Below are 15,157 nucleotides of genomic sequence, written 5' to 3' on the forward strand. Positions count from 1 at the left end.
TTCAGAGGGCAGTTAAGAGTCATCCACATTGCAGGGGTGGAGGGTGTGTTAATAAAAGCATTCCTTTAATACAGTTGGGAATAATATTTTGTCTTCACACAAAAAGCTTCAATTTTTGCAGTCCGGATACACTTAATGGCAAGAGGAATTCAGAATTATTTCTGAAACAAACCTCAACTAATACATGCTCCGTAGAGTGTCACACTATTATGTATTGAATTTTAAATTCCTAAGAGCAAGTAACATAAAAATGTGTTCCATGAAAGTTAATAGAGATTAGTTGTTTAAAAAATACACAGTTCAAAAGAAAGAAGATTTGCTTTAGAATTGACTCCATAGAAAATAAATCACCATCTTCTGAAAATAATGTTGACAAACAATTTTACCAAATATTGCAAATGTTATTTTTATTTCAAAAACTGAATGGCCATTCTTACAAGTAAAACATATATATGCTAAAATTTTGTCCATAGCTCTGAAGAATGAAAAATAAATAACTTACCCTAATTATATTCCTAGCCAAATCAACTCAGGTTTCACTGAAATACAAAAAGATACAAATGCAAGTGAAATACTTAATAAAGTAGGCATGCTTCAAAAATAACAATATTGAAGGAAAGAATCTAAATTGAACTTAATGGGGTGACCCTCCTAAAGAAATTCTCAGTCCCGAATTTGTGTAAAAATTAGAAAATTGTTCTTAGTGGGATTTTCAAAATGAATCTCCCACACACTGAGCACTGCAAAGTGCCTCAGAGATTTATGTTGAAAATCTATGGGCAGGGCTATTCCCATCCAAGAGGCCAGCAGCATAGCACTGAGCGGGCTATTGCGCATGATCCAATCTGTCAGAGTGGAGATTAGTGCATGTACAATGGCCCCGCACTGCCAGACATCCAATCGTTGGCCAGTCCTCAATTCTGCATCGCTGTCCTTGCCAACCACAGCAGCCCCCCGCTCCCCACCCCCGACAATCACTGGACTTCCAGACCTTTCCAGAACAGCACTGATGTCCCTCACCACCCAGTAGTCCGCCCCAATCTTCCCGACTCCCCTACCCTCAGCAGACCCAACCCCCACTGCTGCATCTAACCTGGATGGGGCAACCCCCATTATTCCATTCTCTCCCTCTGCCATGGTACGTGGTAACCAGTAGGGAGCACCAGCAATCTCCCTCCCGACCACCCCCCCCCCCCCCCCCCCGAAATGCTCTTTCCCCAATAAGCCCAGTCCCGTCTCGCTCCATCCCCAATGTGCCCCTTAGGTAGTGCTAGGGGGCCAGCTTGGCATTGCCTGGTTGGCAATGCCCAGGGGCATGCCCCCCTTACCCCTAACATCCTGAGGGTCCTCTATTGTCTCTCTTCACTGCAGCAGGATCGGACCGCCTACTCCCCATTAGTGGGGCACTGTTGTAAACCCCACTAGAGTGTTACACTCCTGGTGGGGCAGGACGGAGTCGCGAGTGGGCCTGGAAACTTCAGTTCCAGGCCCGCTAATGAAATGAAAATACAAATTTTAATATTTAAATCAGCTCTGCACTGATCTCCAGCATGGAGCTGACGACTCCAAAAATTTTGGAGCCAAAATTTCCCGTTAAACAGCCACTGGTAATGTCTCTTGGCCCGCTGCGCTGTCAAAGCAGCCAGGAGAATTGCCCCCAATAAGTTTCACTTTCAAATAACAGATGCCATACACCCGAATGTCCTATATATATACCCTGCTGCTTGGTGTATTATTGTGCAATAATATTGGATCAGGAGAAGAACACACTAACATCTTTTGCTAATGCATTATTTAAGCATTTGAAGCAAAGCATCATTTCAAAGATCTCATTGATAGCAGTGAATTATTTAACATTGTTCAACAGTTGGAGAACGCGTTAAGTCTGAGATTATGAGGCAATATTGCCAGCACTGGACCTCATGAAACCTAAAGCAGAGTCAGAGATAGGACAATGTCCCAGTTTCAGCCTTAGAATTTAGTTCAATGCTGGGTGCTGTTTGTATGTCAAGACATTCAAAACAACACATCTCAGTGTACAAGTTTCCAAATGTAACATATTGCTTTTTCAGGTATTCAGATTGATGCTATTTCCCCAAGTAAAATGAAAATTAATTCCCTTCCACTAAATCAAATGTTCATACTGATTTCAGGAAGACTACCTATATGGACTTTGCCTGGGCTTGTGGGAGGAGGGAGGAGCAGTTGATGTCACCTTAGCCAAGTCTATCGACTATTTTCTTGGAATATACAGTTTGTATTTGTTCTTTTTATGTACGTGTGTGAACATAGTTGTATAGAAAGGTTTGCAGCACTAACACATAAGAACATTAGCAGGTGTCCATATACAGAATAGGCTCTGGCAGCATTTGTCTGTGTGTCTGTTGTAGGGACTTTCCCATATTGGAACCTATTTATTGCCAGTTGGAACTGTTGGCTGACATTATTAAATTACTTCCAATCACACATGCAGAATCTGCTTTGTGACTTTAATAATGGAAAGAAAGATGCAGTTTTTAAAACTGTATTGCTTCATTAATATTTCTAAGACTTTCCCTTGTTCTGACAAGGAAGGAGAATTACAGAGGTCTTTGTCCAGAGGAATTTATATGGAGTCATTAGAGACCACACAAAATTTAGGTCTCTCTGACATGGTCTCATTGATGATTAAAGGGCAGAAATTGACTTTTGTGCTTCTGATAAGTTCTATTTCCCATTACCAGACATTTATTTTTTTCCTATTAAGCAGGATTTTAATCTATGATAACAGTGGAGTAACAGTAAAATGCAAATATACTTGTATTTTAAACTGGAGACTCAACTGGTAATCATCAAGTGCCAATCCATTATAAAGAGATGACTGAAATAAGATTTAATATTAAACTCAAATACACTTAAATGGACAATGGCTGATCAGAGATGGGCCACTGTTTAGGAAATTCATTCTTGCAAGATAGCAGTTCACACAAAAAGGCATAATTGCAGAACTGTCAGTCTTGCAAGGATTTCACCAAGTTTTGTTTGAGATGGTACAATATGTTTGATGGAATAGAATGTTGGTCATAGGTACATAAATTATAAATAGATGTGTCATGATATATTAGTTTCACTCCCAGAAGCTATTTGGTTCATAAGGAACATAAGTATACAGCCAGTATATAACAAGCTGATATCCATACCTTAAAACTAACATCAACACACATACACACAAACATATGAACACAACTTTAGCCCAAAAGTCAAATATGCTTCCAAAAAAAAACCTGTCTGATCTGTTTCTCAACCAGATGTTTGACCTTTTTGCACTCATCCACTTAGAACATGATTTTTATGAGAAATAAGGCAACTCAGCTGTAGCTGATGAAAATACTGCTGAACCACAGACCGCAAATTGGTTATGTTTAATTCAAATGTGAACTGAACAGTGTGTTCTCTGTGTGGGTAGCAGTCAAGTCATAACAAGCAATCCTTGAGCAAAGAAGTAGGGTGGAGTTGGGAACATAATTCATTGCACGGCAGCTGTTCACCAATGATTCACTGACTTCTGATGGAAAGTGCTCAAAAGCGCAAGGCAATTCCAAAATCAGGTCCAACAGAATGTTCCCTGCCCCAAAGCCAATGACCTTCCGATAACCCCTGTCCAGGCCCACACGAGGAGCTGTCATTTGGTGCAGGGCACTGGAGGACAATGCACTGTGAACCTTGACCGGCACAATTTGATGCAAGGGAACTCAAAGGAGGGGATGGAAGAAAAATCGCAACATTAGATTAAAACCTGAGTTAACACAGAGTGCTACTTATGGTGTGATATTCAAAATTGCTTCACAATTCACAATTAGACCTAGATGAATTGTAAAGAAAGAAAACAAACATCTAGTTGTCTTATATGCATGAGTAGGCAAATAACTTAAGCATCTTACAAAACAAGTTAAATGGTTAAAATATTAAAGCACTGAGCATGATACTCTCAATAAATAATTTTAATCAAATACATTAAATTCATATTGTCTCATAAATACAAATAAGCTAAACATATTTTCAGAGATATTCAATATTAAGTATTTAACACAAGTATTTCTTTTCGTCAGACTGTAAAAATATTGTTGCTTCATACAAAAACAGAAGATCTATTAAGTGAACAAAAGGCCAGAGTGTTTTTGTTTGGAATTTTTAAGCACAAAGTTAATTGTTAAGATTAAAATGAATGCATAACACAAACATAATGGACACTTAAAAGAGAATTCAATCATTGCATTCTCAATTGAAAGATTGCACAATAAGAGACAAAGGATAACGTGCAGTTTTTTCAGGCAATAAAGGCCAAAGGGAACAGTTCAAAAGGGAATGTAACAGAGAGATCTATAGGTAGGTCCAGTGTTTTGAAGCAATGTGAAGTCAAGGGTACAATTCAAAAGTAGGTGTAAGAACAGAAATCTGTGGGTACATGTGCACAAATCTTTGAAAGCAGCAGAGTAGGTTGTGGAAATACTTAAAAGGGCATATGGCTTCCTGGGCTTTATTAATAGAAGCACAGAATATAAAAGCGGGGAACTTCTATAAAACATTGATTTAGTCCCAACTGAAGCACAGAATTAAAGGAAATTTCCCTCTCTTCACACCCCTGAATGTGCCTTGTTTGTTTTTTCTCTTTTACCTTGGGGGATCTTTCATTTTTCATGGTTTGCTCAGTTTCTTTTCAAATTGCAAAATTTCCAGTCAGTTGAAAGTTGAAAACATATTTTTAAAAATAAAAGGACATTGCTGAATGACAAGGGTCTGGACTGGATAGATTGAAGAGGCCAGATTATGAGAATTTGTTCCTCTTTGTGGAAGGTCAAGAATCAGATGACACATATCTACAGTGAATGGGAGAAGACTCAAAGGAAGCACAAAAAAGAAAAATCTTCCTCATGCAATGAGTGGTTACAATCTGGAACACCCTGCCTATAAGAATGGCTTTCAAAAGGGAATTCAATACAAGCAGACACCTGAACAGAAAAACATGTGGGGCTACGGGGAAAAATAACAGAATGGGGTAGTGAACTGGCTAAATTGCTCCACTATTATGATCCAGGCCAGAAATTCCAAGGTGTTTTGTGAAATTAACCTAGACCATAGATTCTGTACTTTGAATTTAACGTGGGTAAGAATAAGGTGTTTCACTCCAGGTGTGATTCAAGTGACCCACTAGGGAGCTTTTATCAAAGTTTATTCAAGAATACCAGTTAACATACAATAAGAAAAAAATTGCATGGCTTTGACCAATTACAGAAAAACTATCATGATGTTGTATAAATCTTAACAGCTAACTATACGATTCCAAATCATACAACACTTACAAACATACACTCCTCTGTGGGTTTAGCATAGAACAACAAGTATGTTCAAGTAATGCTGGATTTTGCAGCTTTGTAATACCTGCTGCAAATTGGTCCTTTGAAACGTTGGATTGCAATTGAGGCTTCCCAGGCTTGGAACTTTCAGCACACCTCAAAAGAGAGATAGAGACACAATTTGCCTCTAGTTTCTACCTAGCAACTCACAGATAGTACAATTTTCAATACCAGGGCAAGAGACAAAAAACACTGCTTTCAGTCTGCAGTCTAAACAATTTCTGACTAAAATGAAACTAAAACCTTGGATTTTCCTGTGGGAATGAAAATTATCCATGTAGGCATCACCTGACCTGTCAATCATTCTTCATCCATCAGCTCCAAAAGGGTCATAAAACTCCAAGACACTGCTTAAGGCCAGATTCAAAATAAACAAGATTTTAAGACGCGGGTTGATGGGTTTTTGATAAGAGAGGGGATTAAGGGTTATGGGGAGAGGGCGGGAATGTGGAGCTGAGCCAAGACAGATCAGCCATGATCTTATTGAATGGCGGGGCAGGCTCGAAGGGCTAGTTGGCCTACTCCTGCTCCTATTTCTTATGTTCTTATGTTCTTATGTTCTTATGTTCTTAATACTTCAGTAACAATTCGAGGTCACCAGCTCAGACATTATGGCAACAACAAAACAAAAAGGCCAGGCCTGCTTACAAAAAAAACTGCAGAGAAACATCATTAAAATATAATTCTTAATGGCACAATATCATCACACTATAACCATATGCATTATAAACTTCAAAGGAAAAAAATAACCAGCTTATTAATTTGCTTACTTGATACTGCTGGAAATGGTGGCATTTTGGTAGGAGGCTAAACACCAAATGTGTAGGCTGAGATCACAAGACAGTAATGGTGAATAGCAATCCCATTTACACACAGTGCCACGAATTTGTGGTATGTGACCTAAAAAATGACAACGTGCATTCAGGATAGCAAAGTAAATTGTTCGCCCTCTTATCAGGGTCAACAGCAAGACATAAAATTCTCCACTGTCTTGTGCATTGTCCTGTTGTTATAAAGTTCCTGCATTCTTAAGAATTCTGGCTAAATTTATGTATCTGAGAGATGGAGCATAAATAAAATTGATTAATTAATTAAACAAGACATTCTGCCATGTTTACATAATGGGAACAGTTGAATAAAAGAAACATGGCATCGCAGGGTTGTCATTACTGAGACAGGAGAAGTATATATGTTTTAGGATTGGACCCTTTGTATTAATCTTTTATTCTTCAACAAATGTAAACATTACATGTGAAGAATATCTCGTACTTAAAATGTTCTAAGACTGCTTTGCTTTAAGCAGATTCTTAATATGTGGAATGAAATCCAATTAATTGTCTGGTATGAACAGTTAATTTATTATCTACTAATTAATCCATTAGTTGTGTAACTGTAGCTGCATTCTTTTGTATCTCATGCCTATTTATAAAACATGAGGCACTGTATGAATAAAAATATATCAGAACTACAAGCAAGACCATTTACTGCAAATGACAAATTCCAGTTTGACCAACTGTTACTTCAGCCAGCCATTTAGTCCCTCACTCAATTCATTCCATTAGCTCCAAAACTGCTGTGCATTCTCTAAAAGTTGGGATAAGGTATTTACCCAAGCAAGCTGGCCTACTTTCTTTTCAAACAATCTCGCAGAAATAAAATGCATTGTTCAAATTGGCTACTCCTCAAACACTACTAGTTAAAAATTACAACATTGGGCATGGTAAAAAAATGTACTCCTTGTTGTTCTATTTGCATAATTAAACAGAACTCTATTTTACTGAGATCATTTCTGTTCATTGATATTTGTCTGACTTAATGGCATACACAAATATTAACAAGTCACGAGGCTACAATGTATAGAAGACTCTGGGCAGAATTTCTGGAGGCTGTGGGGACGGGAACTGAAATGTAGGTGTGCAATTTGTTTGCTGATAGCCAGTAGCCAGCTTACCAGCAGGATATCATCCCCAAGGCACTTTCAGGCACGCCAGATAATAGCTACCTGCCAGCAGACAATGGGTAACTCGTTAAGATATCTGCACAGGCCAGTAAAAACTGTTGACCAGAGGCCAACTGGAATTTTCCAGCCAACATATGGATGCCCCACAGTGCTGGGGGCACAACAGCAGTTACGTTGAGGCAGCATCTGAGAGGTGGAACTGGAGGGAGTGAGGGGAGGAGGGCAGTGGGGGATGGTTCCATTGCTTCAGCATCATTCTGGGGCCCAACCTTAACCTCCCAGACCCCACCACTAGCCTATCTTCCCCATCTTGAGTTGTCTTCTCCGCACTTCTAAAACACTTTAAGGTGAGGGCACCCGCCAACTGGACAATCAAGCAAAAAATAAATCACTACTAGGCAACTGCTCCCACATAATGTATGGTTGGAATCTCCATCTGACCCCGAATGCACAGGCCCATCCCAAAACAGAAAATCCTGCCCTCTATTTCTGGATCCCTACATTTTTAACATGATAATATATGCAAGTTTTAGTTTTACCATTGACTGTGAATGAGGTATCCTATTGAAAAATATTTTTTTCCAGTTTTAGGGATGACACAGTGGCACAGTGATTAGCATTGCTGCCTCGCAGTGCCAAAGGCTTGGGTTCAATTCTGGCCTTGGGTCACTGATTGTGCAAATTCCGCACATTTTCCCTGTGTCTGCATGGGTTTCCTACAAATGCTCTGGTTTCCTGCCATAATAAAAACTCTCCACTCACCTGACGAAGGGGCAAACCCCAAAAGCTTGTGGGTTTACTATCAAATAAACTGGTTGGACTTTAACCTGGTGTTGTGAGACTGTGTTTTGCCCAATGCTGGCATCTCCACTTCCTGCCACAGTCCATAGATGTGCAGGTTAAGTTGATTGGGCATGCTAAATTAACCCTAGTTAACCCTAACCCACTAGTCAGGGGGAATTAACAGGGTAAATACGTGGAGTTACGGGAAAAGGGCCTGGGTGGGATTATGATCGGTGCAGACTTGATGGGCCAAACGGTCTCCTTCTGCACTGTAGTGATTCGATGGTTCTACGATTGCGTACTATATTTTGTCAATGGTGAAACAATTACCCCATTTAAGGTCCCACAACTTTTCCCTGCTTAAAAACTAAATATACTACATCAGGACCATATGAAAACTCTTTATTCGTTAAATTAATAGCGAAACAAATTGCACTCTCAATTGATGGTTTGTGCTGAGTTCTACGAATCATCTCACAGACCAACCATGCAAATCATTTGGTGGGTGAGATCATGCACTACACAGTAAAGGATCACCATGTGAAAATAAATTCCATGCACTGGAAGTTGCTCTAAGAAAGGAATTATGCTGTTCCTGGGCAGTACAGGAGGAAGGAAAGGAATGTACATTGGGGAAAGCTAACCATCACAACATCATTCTATCTTGAAGCTCCATTCTGCACATTCAGTATTAGGTCGTACAATTTGAATGCTCTATGTTAAAAGGTTAAACTGGATAAGTTAATTAAAATGGTACAAAGAATGGATGCAGTTGCAACAAAAAAAAACCTGCCTGAAAGAATGTGTACTCTTGAATTTGTTCCAATATCTACAGAAACAAGTGTGTCAATTCAATTACTTTCAAGATGTCAATATGCTTGGTTGCTGAATAACTCACTTATTTCTTTCTGAAGCACTTTACACCAACTGTAAGGATTGAGGTTTCCAGTCTTCAGCCACAATGACATCTGATCCGGTTTGAACAAAGTTAATTTTCAGAAAGTTTTGTGTGCTCTTTAAAAAGATTCAGTGGATAATCCTGCCTGGAAGTATCTCTTGTTTGGGCACCACAGGTGCTGTTTGGTGTCCAAAAGATGTGTGTAGTGCACCTGCATAATTTTGTGGCAAGTGTCAATAAATGTCGTAACGGAGAAGACATTCATGCAGGCAATGAAAATCTAATGGCAAAAGTCTAATGGCAGTCTGTGCTGATTTAATATCAGTGGTGCCATCTTGGAGCTCTAAACTCCAGTTATTGCACTTTCTACATTTTAATCTTGTGTGTGGTTTCACTAGCAGAAAGGACTCCACCACCACTAGTGTTACTGACAGGTTAGTTGCCAGTTGATTTCTTCTGGCTATTGTTTCAGTTCTACTGCTGTTTGGTGTGTTCTATACACATTTAAAGTTACCCAAGTTCTTGAGGAGTGTTGCGGAAGGGGAGCTTCAAGGTTTCTGCACAAACCAAATGCTCCCAGACCTGGGTGCACTAGTAGCCCTTTCTCTTGGATGACTTGGAGAATGAGTAGAGGCCAGGTAGAAGAGGAAGAAGGTGAGGAAAGCACTCTATGCAGGATGTCCACCCAGGGTATTCAACCAAATTTAAAACTATTTCAGCAATTTAGATGGTGCAGATCGCGCCATTCTGAGTTAACTTCTATTAATGAACTCAAAAACTTGGTAGAAAGAAAGGAAATTCATCAGGTCACTCCATTTAGGCGTTAAAACATTACAGTGTGATAATGTGAACAATAAAGCTCAACCTACATTTTACAATTGTAACAAGTAGTCTGTATTTGTATTGGATTCACTTACTGTCTGAACCGAATTTAATGAACCAATTTGCTCTCAGACATAGTCCAAAGATAGATCAGGTTACTCTTACTGAATGCAGTTTGACTGCTGAGGTCTTATTGTATTTGCTTGTTTAGATTAGAACCATGTACGTTGACAAAGTACTTGTTGATCAGATTCTTCCAGAAACAGTCTTAATGATCTGTGCATGACAAAACACTGACCAACTTTGTTGTCATTCACAATAAAAATATTCTTTGAGCAGCAACAGCATATGAAGTGTGAAAGACACATACAAGAACAGCGAAGGTGTTTGATTTTATTTACTATTGTCACATATATTGGGATACAGTGAAAAGTATTGTTTCTGTGCGCTATACAGACAAAACATACCATTCCTAGAGTACATAGCAGAGAATGAAATCAGAGGGTGCAGGCTATAGCATTATAATGATAGCTAGGGTGTGGAGAAAAATCAGCTTAAAATATGGCAGTTCCATTCATAAGTCTAATGGCAGCAGGGAAGAAGCTGTCATTTGGTACATGTTTTCAGACATTTGTATCTTTTTCACGATGGAAGAAGGTGGAAGAGAGAGTATCTGGGGTACGAGAAGTCCTTGATTAAGTTGGCTGCTTTTCCAAGGCAGCAGAAATTGTTGACGGAGTCAATGACTGGGAGGCTAGTTTGCTTGATGGACTGGGCTCCATTCACAACCCTTTGTGGTTTCTTGCAGTCTTGGTCAGAGCAGGAGCCATACCAAGCTTTGATACATCCAGAAAGGATGCTTTCTATGATGTATTCATAAAAGTTAGTGAGAGTCATAGCGGACATGTCAAATTTCTTTAGCTTCCTGAGAAAGTACAGGCGTTGGTAGACTTGCTTAATTATAGCATCAGTATGGACAGACCAAGACAAGTTGTTGGTGATCTGGACACATAGAAGCTTGAATTTCTTGACCATTTCCACTTCACCATCATTGATGTAGACAGGGTCATATCCTCCACTACGCTTCCTGAAATTGATGACTATCTCCTTCGTTTTGCTGATATTAGGGGAGAGATTATTGTCGCTGCACCATTTTGCCAGATTCTCTATCTCTTTCCTGTACTCCGCCTTGTCATTGTTTGAGATCAGATCCATTATGGTGGTATCATCAGCAAACTTAAAAATGGAGCTGGAATGGAATTTGGCCACAAAGTCATAAGTGTATAAGGAGTACAATAAGGTGCTGAGAACACAGCCTTGTGGGGCACCGGTGTTGAGGATGACCATGGAGGGGGTGGCGTTGCCTATCCTAACTGATTGTGGTCTACGGTTTAGGAAGTCTAGGATCCACTCGCAGAGGGAGGAGCCAAGCCTTAGGCCACAGGGTTTGGAAATTAATTTTGTTGGGATAATTGCATGGAAGGCTGTGAAAGTATATGAATCTCTACTCTATAAATTTGGGATAGATACATATACACACAGTGATTAATTTTCTTCTTCATGGCCTGGATGATAAACTAACAATTCAGATTATTGCCCAAAAAGATTAAAATCTACTTCACAGTGCCTTTCTCCGAAGTATGGACACTGCTTAACTATGACAGGTATAATTTACCTAAGTTGCAGCATTCATATGTTAAATTCAAATGCGGAGCATATTAAAAGTATACTGTACTTGGATGCATCTGAACTTTATCAACATTATGGCATTGTCTTTATTTGACCACATTATGTACTACGTAAGTATCTCCAGGCACTATAATTCTTTATCTATTGAACCTTTGATGTACAATGTACTAAATTGCCTGTGACATTGCCCATAATCCATTGAGCAATATAACTTGGTAATACAATTGAGAGAGAAATTTTTGAGTATGGGGGTTGGGGTGAGGTGGGATTGCTCCTCAGTCACCTAGCAAAGAAAACATGCAGCTATGTTGTGACAATTAGCATACCAAAAAAGTGAATGGTAATGTTGAAAAAACAATTTACAATGATATATGCAAATACAGAAGTATCAGCAAAAAGCAGTGACAATAGTCATTTGGGATGGCATGTATGCAGTCCAAGTAAAATTGTTAATAATACTCAGCAAGTTGAGCAGCATTCACAGAGAGAAAAACTAACTCTGTTCCTCTTTACATAGATGCTGCCAGACCTGAGTATTTCAAGCACTTCTTTTTATTTCAAATGTCCAGCATCCACAGTATCTGGCTTTTATAAAATTGCTAATATATTGACTGAGACACAGCCTGATCCATTATGTGGCACAATGGTTACAGTGCTGCCTTGCAGCACCAGGGACCCAGCTTCAGTCACTGTCTGTGTGGAGTTTGCACATTCTCCCCGTGTCTGCATGGGTTTCCTCCAGGCGCTCTGGTTTCCTCCCACAGTTCAAAGATATGCAGGTTAGGTTGATTGGCTGTGCTATATTGATCCTAGTGTCAGGGGGTTAAGCAGGGTAAATATGTGGGGTTACGAGAATACAGCTTGGGTGGGATTGTCGTTCGTGCAGACTTCTCGGGCCAAATGGCTTTTTCCTGCACTATAGGGTTTCTATGATTATGACAATGTTAGCATGTGCCAAAGTTACGAGTTGACTGATGCCCACTTACAAAATCAGTTCTCATATTCAAATTATTTTCCATTACAAGTTAAGCACTATAATGAATACAATGTCAATAAGTAATTAAGCCCACCCTGATCTGTCCCCCTAGTTTGACAGCCCACTCTGATCTGTTCCCCTAGTGTCAGAGCCCACCCTGATCTTTTCCCCTCATATCAGGGCCTCCCCGACTCCAATTAAAGACGGGAATTCTCCAAAGTCAGATGCTTTGCCATTGAGAGTGGAGAAATTGGCACTCGCCAAATCACTGCAGCGAGATAGCTATGGGTGAGGTCAGAGAATTCTCGCCAAAATCTGTAAACTAATTGTTTCACCAGCTACAGAAGATAAATTACAATTGGTCTCAAAGCTGGCATTTTCCTTCCCCTCACAGAGAATTTATGTTGTTGACCTACTTTATCTAAGCAGCTGCAACGTATCACTTTTCCAGTGTGAAGAACGTGACAATACTCAGAGGACATAGCATCCTATACGCTGCCTTTCTATCGAGCAAAAGGATAAGACAAGTCAAACTTTTGCGCATGCACAGATAAATACCTAGGATCAACCAAAAGCCAGAAGTATCCAAACCATGTCACAATGCACATTATTAAACTAAATCAATAGAAAAGTGAACCTGGATGCATTAGAGACATGTTATCCTCCGCACCTGATATCCCAATGTGCAAACCCATTACATGATGCTTTGGAGTCCTTGGTGGGGGTTTTCCAGGTGGACATGGCTGCAGTGCAGAGAATCAATGGGAGTCTTAAAATGGCTTTCAGTCTGGTGGGATTTCACCGCTTGCTTGTTCAGTAACTTAACAGGGTTCCCACTATCCCAATTTAAATATATTAACATACACTTAGTGTGCCTCTCTACTGTATGATCTCAGAGGGAGTTCCCTCTTCCCCCAGTAATGTCACATCAGCAGGGTTTACAAGCAGAAAGCTGCTGAGTAGACCCCACTGGCAGCCCACAGCCACGTACAGCTCAAAGGGAAAAGAGAGAAGTGCCCGGACAGCACCCTGGCAGTTGGTAGGTTCAGGGTGGTCATGAGCGTGGGGGGACGGGGTGCAGGGGACACTGTGGCGTATCTGTGTTATCATTTATTTAATTTTGAATCAAGGAGTCCTAAATGGTTGGCAACCAGCATGATGTCATGGGACTTGCCCCATCCAGTTTTTTCCAAGCAGTTTAAATGTATAGTGGGAAAGGCCGGCAATGCAGCCAGCAGGCTACTTTCCGCTTTTCCCGCCCAAGAAAACAATTTGAAAAAAATTTGTAAAATTCTGCCCATGTCCTTTTTTTAAACACACTAATGACAGTCAACACCGACCACATTTGTCAACAATAAATTTTGAGACATATCACAGAATTGTAACACTCGGCCCATCACGTCAGCACTGGCTCGCTAAATGAGCATTCTGACTCAGTGCCATTCTCCTGCCTCTTCTCCGTACCCTTGCACATTATTTCTATATTCAAATAATCATCAAATGCCCCCCCCCGATTGAACCTGCTTTCACCACACTTGCAGGCAGTGCATTCCAGCCCCGAATGACTTGCTGTATGAAATAATATTTTCCTCACATCAATTTGCTTCTCTTGCAAATGACTTTAAATCTGTGCCCTTTTAGGAATGTGAACAGTTTCTCCCTATTTACTTTCTCCATCTTCCTCATGATTTTGAGCACTTCTATCAAATCTCCACCTAGTCTTCTTCTCTCCAAGGAGAACAGTTCCAACCTCTCTAATTTATCCTCGTTAACTGTTTCCCATCCCTGGAACCATCGTTGTAAACCTCTTCTGCACTCTCTCCAATCCTTCCTATGGTGTGGTGTCCAGAATTGCACAAAGCACTACTTCAGCTGAGATCTCAGTGGTTTGTTATATAAATTCAGCATAATTTTTTTTGCTCTTGTACTCTATGCCCCTATTAATGAAGCCCAGCCTATCATCTGCTTTATTAATTGCTCTCTCCATCTTACCTATGAGGAATACTTGCTAACAGATTCTAACAGCATAAATACTTAGCTCAATAATTTCATTCTACACAGGCCTCATATCTCAAAATGCTTGCAAAATAATTGTGTTAATTGACAATACTGGATAATACCAAATAACAGCAGTAAAATTTCAGATACTGGTGCAAAGTGGAGTTTTCATTGTTCCAGAGATAAACGTATTTTTGGATGTTTTATTCCAGGGAAATTTTCTCAGCCTGAGAGCCAGAAATCCACCCCCATGGAGAGAAGAGAGTGAAATGTTGTGAAGACGCAAGAGCTGGAGAGCGGAACAAGGATGTGTGGGAGTTGAATTGTGCTTTATTGATGTTCATCAAATGGCAAGAGTGCAGTGTGTTCCGATTAACAATGCAACACGTGAGTAAACTGGTTGATGATTTTGAGTATTTAATCATCCTGGCTCTTCCAGTCTTTTCTTCTGCTTTGTGCTTTTCTGTCAGAGGAGAGATTAAAATTCTACCAGCTTGCAGACTAGTCGAGAAACGAGTTTCCTGGGGATAATGGGATAAAGAGAAAAATCTGAAAATAGAAATCCGCAGGGGCTAATCAACTGAGAACATTAAATGTACTCATCTTTTGAAGGACTGGATCTGTGGAGTTCATCTGTT

General features: G+C 40.0%; 1 protein-coding gene across 2 annotated transcripts in view; it reads right to left on the bottom strand.

Moving 5' to 3' along the window:
• Window positions 1-15,157, bottom strand: part of chl1b (cell adhesion molecule L1-like b) — a 742,190-nt gene that overhangs the window by 588,292 nt on the left and 138,741 nt on the right. For both annotated transcript variants that reach the window (XM_080183743.1, XM_080183751.1), the window contains one exon: window positions 503-539. The gene's annotated coding sequence lies outside the window, so the exon portion shown is untranslated. The remainder of the gene's footprint in view (window positions 1-502; window positions 540-15,157) is intronic.

Source organism: Carcharhinus amblyrhynchos, chromosome 3 (assembly GCF_965287045.1).
Source record: "Carcharhinus amblyrhynchos chromosome 3, sCarAmb.v2.hapA, whole genome shotgun sequence".
In the NCBI taxonomy this organism is placed as follows: domain Eukaryota; kingdom Metazoa; phylum Chordata; class Chondrichthyes; order Carcharhiniformes; family Carcharhinidae; genus Carcharhinus; species Carcharhinus amblyrhynchos.